Genomic DNA, 7,626 nt, shown 5'->3' on the forward strand with positions numbered 1-7,626 from the left:
TGGGTTAACCATGCATAATTTATGACTTTAGCAACCTTTCACCTTCTTTGAATCTTTTACTCTGTAGGCGATGGAGGGCAAGGGAAGGATTGGAACATTGCAGATAAAGAGATCTTGGCTTGAATGTTGATTCTCCCATACTTCCTACCAGAAGTGTGATACTGCACAAGTTAGTTCAGTTCTCAAAGCGTCAGTTCCATCACATGTCATGATGGTTATTTTTAAGTGTCAACTTGACTGGGCCACAAGGTACTCAACTATTAAAATTTGGTCCAATATTATTCCAGGTGTTTCTGTGATGATGTTTTGGGGGTGAACTTGACACTTATATATATTTTTTAACTTTGATTTAATAAATATAAATTTCCAAAGTACAACTTTTGGATTATAGAGGCTTTTTCCCCCCATAACCTCCCTCCCACTTGCAACCATCCCATCTCCCACACCCTCTCCCATTCCATTCACATCAAGATTCATTTTCAATTCTCTTTATATACAAAAGATCAATTTAGTATATACTAAGTAAAGATTTCAACAGTTTGCACCCACACAGGAACACAAAGTATAAAGTACTATTTGAGTACTAGTTATACCGTTAATTCACTTAGTACCACACATTAAGGATGGAGATCCTACATGGGGAGTAAGTGCACAGTGACTCCTCTTGTTGATTTAACAATTGACACTCTTGTTTATGATGTCAGTAATCACCTGAGGCTCTTGTCATGAGTTGCCGAGGCTATGGAAGCCTCTTGAGTTCGCCAACTCCAATCTTATTTAGACAAGGCCATCGTCAAAGTGGAAGTTCTCTCCTCCCTTCAGAGAAAGGTACCTCCTTCTTTGATGGCCTGTTCTTTCCATTGTGATCTCACTTGCAGAGATCTTTCATTTAGGTCAATATTGTTTTTGCCACAACACTTATATATTTTTGAGGATTTATTTATTTATATGAAAGTCAGAGTTACAAGGAGAGAGAAAGAGAGATATCTTTCATCCGCTGTTTCACTTCCCAATTGGCCTCAATAGCCGGAGCTGGGCTGATCTGAAGCCAGGAGCCAGGAGTTTCTTCTGGCTCTCCCATGTGAGTGCAGGGGGCCAAGGACTTGGGCCATCTTCTACTGCTTTCCCAGGCCATGCAGAGAGCTGGATCAGAAGTGGAGCAGCCAGGACTTGAATCGATGCCCATATGGAATGCCAGCACTGCAGACAGCAGCTTTACCCACTACGCCACAGTGCCACCCCCAACACCTAGATTTTTTAAACATTAATTTATTTATTTGAAAGGCAGAATGTGTGTGAGAGAGAGAGAAAGAGAGAGAGAGAGATTGAGAGATTTAGATACAGGTTTTCCTTCTATTGGTTCACTTCCCAGATGGCTGCTACATTCAGGGCTGGGCCAGACTGAAGGCAAGAACCAGGAGCTTCTGGATTGCCTACATGGGTACAGAGGCCCAAGCACTTGGGCCATCTTCTACTGCTTTTCTCAGGCCTTTAGCAGGGAGCTGGATTAGAAGTAGAGCAGCCCGGACATGAACCAACACCAGCTTTACCCGCTATACCTCAATGCTGGCCTGGAGCTTGACATTTAAATAGGTAGACTGAGTAAAGCAAATTGTACTCCCTCAGGTGAGTGGGCCTTATCTGATCAAACAAAAAGGCTGAGAAAGAGGAACTCCTTCCTACTGGAAAAGCCTTTGTACTGAGGCATTTTCATTTTCCTGTCTTGAACTATGGCATCAGTTCTTCCTAGGTCTTAAGTCCTCCAGGATTCTTACTGGAACTGTACCATTGGCTTCCCTGGATATCTAACTTATAGGATCACTCTGCAGATTTTGGAACTTGTCAGCTTCCATAATCACAAGTCACTGCCTCATAGTCTCAGAGTCTGTCTCTCTCTCTCCCTCCCTTACTTTCTCTTCCACCCCTCTCCCATCCCCTACAGAAGTCCTCAGAAAGCTCATGAAAAATCCATATTACAAAAAACTATGCATGTATTTCTAAATTTTTGCAACAAAATGAACATCTTTCAATTCCATTCAACATATTTTTCCAAGACCCTTGTGTATGTAATATATATGTATGCATCTCACATAAATTTTTGCAAGCATGATCCACTATCTTAAAATTAGTGAGCAAGAGTCCAGCACTGTGTCATAGCAGGTAAAGCCACCACCTATAGCACTGTCACCCCATATGGCTGCCATCTCATGTCCCAGCTGCTCTACTTCTGATCCAACTCCCTGCTAACGCACCTGGGAAAATAAGCAGATGATGACCCCAGTGTTTGGCCCCTGCACCCACATGGGAAACCCAGATGAAGTTCCTGGCTCCTGGCTCCTGATTCCTGGCTCCTGACTTCAGCCTGACCCAGTGCTGGGAATTGTGATCATCTGGAGAATGAATCAGGAGACAAAAGATCTCTCTCTCTCTCTGTTTCTCTCTCTCTGAAACTCTTTCAAAATAAATAAATCTTTTTAAAAGTTAGTAAGCAAAAAATCAAGAAGAAACACATTATTCTCAAACTATGTTCCCCAAGATATTTATTAATTATAAAGAACAAAACAATTACCTTATAGTGGAGAAAAGCAACAGAAAATTTAACTGAGTGATCAAGGTTGGCATCACCAATGATAACCCATTAGCATCAGGAACCTCACGATATCATGCACTAAGGATGCAGTATTATTTCTGTTATATTCATGCTAAAAATGCATAGCCTCAATCTAATAATGCAAAAACATTAGAGGAATCCAGATTGAAAGGCATCCCAAAAATCACTGATCAACATTTTCAGAGTCAAGGAAAGACGAGGAACCCTCACAGATGGGAGGAGACTAAGGGAGAGGACAAGTAAATGCAATGTGAATACTGGATTGGATTGTTGTACAGAAAAAACATGACGTTAAAGGTAGAAGTTCTGCCATTTGGGTAATTTCTTTTTTTTAGTCAGGAGTGTTGTAATTGTTTTAATTTCCTGGTTTTGATCATCTTTACATGATTATATAAGATGGTTACGTTGCACAATGCTGTATATAAGGGCATATGGCAATTCTTTGTATATTTTTGCTACTGTTATGTGTATCTAAGATTATTTCCAAAAAGAAGACAGACAAATATAACTGCCTTCCTGGAGCTATTATTCTGATAGGAAAAAGAAAATGAAGAATAAGCATAATAGCATAAGTTCAAAAGCAAACTGAATCCATCCTCCACGGAAATATGATGATAACCTGGGTGATGTGCAGCCATAAGCCTTCTCTGAGGTGAATACACAAACTCAGCTTCCTGTGCTTTTATCAGTTCTGTTTGCTCTCTTGATTTGCTGCAGTGGTTCTGGTAGGAATCCGTGCTGCATTTTCCATGTTATTATGAATATCTGGAGTACTACAGAGTTTGAATCAGGTATACAAAGGACATTGTCTCTGACTTCTCCACAACTTTAACTTTCCTAGGGTGAAGTTGTTCTCTGAAATGGATTGTCCTTTTACCTGCTTCCCAGAAATATTCTCATGGAGAAGATTTGTTCTGATTTCTATTTCTTAGAAAAAAGAAAGCATATTCTTTTTCTAAAATATTTATTTATTTATTTGAAAGGCTGAGTTATAGGGAAGGAGAGGGGGAGGAAGAGAGTCTTCCATCCACTGATTCACTCCCCAAGTGGTTGTTACAGCCAGGGCTGGTCCAGGCTGAAGCCAGGATCCAGGAACTTCTTCCCGGTTTTTCACATGGGTGCAGGGGACAAAGCACTTGGGCCATATTCTGTTGCTTTCCCAGTCACATTAGCAGGGAGTGGGATCAGAAGTGGTGCAGCTGGGACTGAAACTGGTGCCCAAATGGGTGCATTGTAGGTGGCGATTTAACCTGCTAAGCCACAGTACCAGCCCCAGAAAGTGCATTTTTGAGACCCGGTGGGGATTGACCTTTGGGAAGTTCTGTGTATACTGTCATCCAATCTGAGTGCATAATTAATCTTTTTTAAACAAAAAATGTGAGAGCAATTTTTTTTCATTGAGAAGATAATACAGTTTTTTTTTAATTTGGAATATACAGAAAAAGAAAATCTCACTCCTTCACCTCCCACTGAAGACTATATTTACTTTTAATGCATTTGCTTCCTTCCAGTCTTCTTTCTATGCATCTGTTTTGTGTAGTTTAGGCTCATACTGTTTACATGATTGTATTACATGTATTTTCCTTAATAATAAAATATCTTTACAGTTTATTACAAACATTTTGTAAACATAGCTAGAATAGCAGAATAATGTTTCTTCATGTAGCCATTGACTCACCTATGCCATCTCTCCATTTTTGCCTATTTCACTTGGAATTCTGTCTTGTTAACTTTTGTGGGCCTTAGGAGTTGTGTTAGTCTTCCAAAGGATGCCAAGTGTTGGAGCATTTTCCAGAGAATAAGAAGTATTAAGTGGCTTGCAGGAAACATGGGTTGGAATTTTGACTCTGTTCCTTATAAAGCTTTTAAACTTTATTCTTCTCATATTTCTTTTCTGATCTTTTTCCTCAGCTGTAAAATGTCATAACTGATCCATAATCCTCAATGTTCCTTTGCACTCTAACATTTTATAATAACAATGTTTTTAATTAAAAATTTTATCTTTCAGCTATTTCTAAAAATGTATGTCAATGGAATCAATATTGATATTGATATTGACATGTTGATATGTCAACATTTATACAGGACATGTTTACATGGTTCAAAATGTCAGGAAATGCTATCTGTGTTTTTGTCATTATGAATACCCTTTGGCATCTGGGGACTCTAAGAAAACTCTTTGAACAATTTTACATATTACCCATTGTTTAACAAAGTAGTTGTTTACATATCGCAATAGCCTGTATATTCTTAAGCACATCACTTGTTTGCTAATTGAAGTTCTACTTGTGGTCCAGAAAGGCTACCTGGCTCATAACTAGTGGATTCATAATGAGAAGTTCCTTCCTTGTTTGATAATTTTCTTACATATCTCATGGAGATTGTGAGCTTCTCCTTCCCAAGCAGTCCCCTGCTTGTTTAATCTTAAAAAGGTTAGCAATAAGAACAGTTCTTGCAGAAAGTTTATATTTTTTTTAATCAGTGAACTGCCAGAAACTACACTTCACTGAGTGCTATGTAGATGTTCTAACTCATTACTAAGATGCTTATTAGTAGTGTTTAACGAACTGAAAAAAACGCTCATTTAAAATGTGCTTTTGGATGAAAGCAGAAACTAACCTAAACCTGGGTGTTTGGAAATGGAAGCAAAATACCAGAAAACACTTCAATTCTAAACCAGCTCTTAAATATAAGATCAAAAGTTTTTCTTGATGCACCACATTTGCCTCTGATGCATTTGAGGTAGATGAGCAAATAAGGAAAGTTTTGCCTGGTTCAGAGATAGAATACAGCTGCTCTGGGCCGGCGCCGTGGCTCACTAGACTAATCCTCTGCCTACAGCACTGGCACCCCGGGTTCTACGGCACTGGCACCCTGGGTTCTAGTCCCGGTTGGGGTGCCAGATTCTGTCCCAGTTGCTCCTCTTCCAGTCCAGCTCTCTGCTGTGGCCCAGGGAAGGTGGCGGAGGATGGCCCAAGTGCTTGGCCCTGCACCCGCATGGGAGACCAGGAGGAAGCACCACTTTACATAAGGTGAATTCTAAGTAGAAGTTATCATTGTTTCTTTCCAAACAGTGGTGTAGGACAAAGTGTCTATTTAAACTAGGACTTTCAGAGCTTAGCCTGTTGTCTACTATGGATCAAAGAGATCACCAATCCTAAAAAATAAGGAGAATGAAAAGAAGGAGGAGAGCTAACAATTTTCTTATAGACTCTTGATTAGAAATTTGTGTTTTCCTTCATTAACAGTTCAAATAATAGCAGGTATTTTGTGATATATAGTGATACAAGATGTACTAGCGTAAGATTTGCATACTGCATAATTTTGTCATTCAACTGAAACAAAGAAGACCTGGTTATGATTCTGACTCTGATATAACTACCTGTGCAATTGGGCTGAGTAATCTGGGCCTCCATTGAGCTACAGATAATCAATGAAGTTCTTGATAGCGACTATAGTCTGTGATTCTATGAGAGACAAAACTAAATGCTGAACAAAAAGGGAAAGGGATACCTTAGGGCATCGTCCTTCTGATAAATTTAAATGTAAGGAGTAGAGTTCATGAGCTGGCCCAGGCCTACTGACAGAAGGGGAAGTAGGGGACAGGTGGTGTTGGGGAAAATGGAGTACCTGCAGACCCCACTGGTCACCTATGCCTGCACTACTGTCTGTGTCTTCACCACTGCTGCTCTGCAGTTGGACCTGATCACACCTTTTCAGTTTTACTTCAATCCTGAGTTAATTTTTAAACATTTTTAAATATGGAGATTAACCACCAATTTCTTATTCTTTGGCCCCGTTGGGTTCAATTTTTTATTTAACATGATTTTTCTATATTGTTACTGTCGAATGCTAAAAGGAGGCTCATTCCTATGTCATACAGCAGACTTTATATTTATGTTCCTTTCTGGTGGGTTCTTAAAATGACTCTTTTTGGTCTGTTTGTGAGCTTAGTTTTCCTGCCCCAGGCCTTCACAATAATGCTGATCTACATGCGGAGCCAAAGGAACCCATATGTCCGCAGGAACTTTTTTGGCCTTCTCAACTTCCAGGCCCCCTTTCTGCTCTCAGTGCTCATGGAGTTTTCCCTGTTGTTGGGGAACTGAATCATTTGGACCTCTTGGGTATTGTGATTGAATATTTTTTCTTGGAAGATGTGTTTCCCAATCAGCCTGGTGGAATAAGAATTCTGAAAGCACCATCTATTTTAAAAGCTATTTTTGAAAGACCAGATGAGGATCCAAATTACAAACCACTACCTGAAGAGTGCCAGGAGGCTTTGCCTGGGGTGAGGGCTGTACCTTGGAAGTTAAAGCAGTGCCAATAAAGAGACCCAGCTTGGGAGGACTGAGTGAATCACGCATTAGGATTCTTTTCTTCTTTGCTGCAAAAGTCTGGAGATTTTGACAGCTGTGACAGATTTTAACTCCAGAAGCACTTTATGAAATGATACACTGACTAATCCAGAAGACATTTCCAGTAGTTTCCAGTGGTTCCTCACTACACTGATACTGAAAATGTAATCTCTTGGAGCCAAAGAACTGGAGAAACAAATATCCTGTGGCCTCTATCAAGTACATGAGTACTTAAGTTCTATGCTATAAGGCAGGGCTTTTGCTTTCTCCTCCTCTTTGATAGACAAGGCCATGTTGTAAATGGAAATTTCAGAGAGGACAAAATGAAACTTAATTGCAAAAGTTCATGATCTATGAAGGGACTTCAAAAAGCTTACGGAAAATGTAATTGAAAGGTAAGTTTATTTGGTGCAAAAATTTTTCAGAAGGGTGTGAAAAAAGTTTGCACTGGAGTATACCCTTAAATTGGATCATTCATAGCAAGGCAAAGTAGACTATCACTATCCAGTGCAAATGGGCAGGCACTGACTTGCCTGTACACAGCAGACCTTGTTACCACTGGCAGTGGATCCAGAAACCTTGGATTTATCGAGGTGGTTCCATGTTTAGGGAAGAAAGCTATAAGCAGGGCCGTTGGAGAAGTGGTGGAAGCTTCCACAG

The 7,626-nt window shown here is 39.9% G+C and overlaps 1 pseudogene; it reads left to right on the forward strand.

Annotated features, from left to right (window-relative positions):
* The first annotated feature begins 6,433 nt into the window (after positions 1-6,433).
* Positions 6,434-7,018, forward strand: LOC100355654 (derlin-2 pseudogene; annotated as a pseudogene).
* The last annotated feature ends 608 nt before the right edge of the window (positions 7,019-7,626 follow it).

This window comes from Oryctolagus cuniculus, chromosome X (assembly GCF_051225735.1).
Source record: "Oryctolagus cuniculus isolate XC-2025 breed Fujian yellow rabbit chromosome X, ASM5122573v1, whole genome shotgun sequence".
Classification (NCBI taxonomy): Eukaryota; Metazoa; Chordata; class Mammalia; order Lagomorpha; family Leporidae; genus Oryctolagus; species Oryctolagus cuniculus.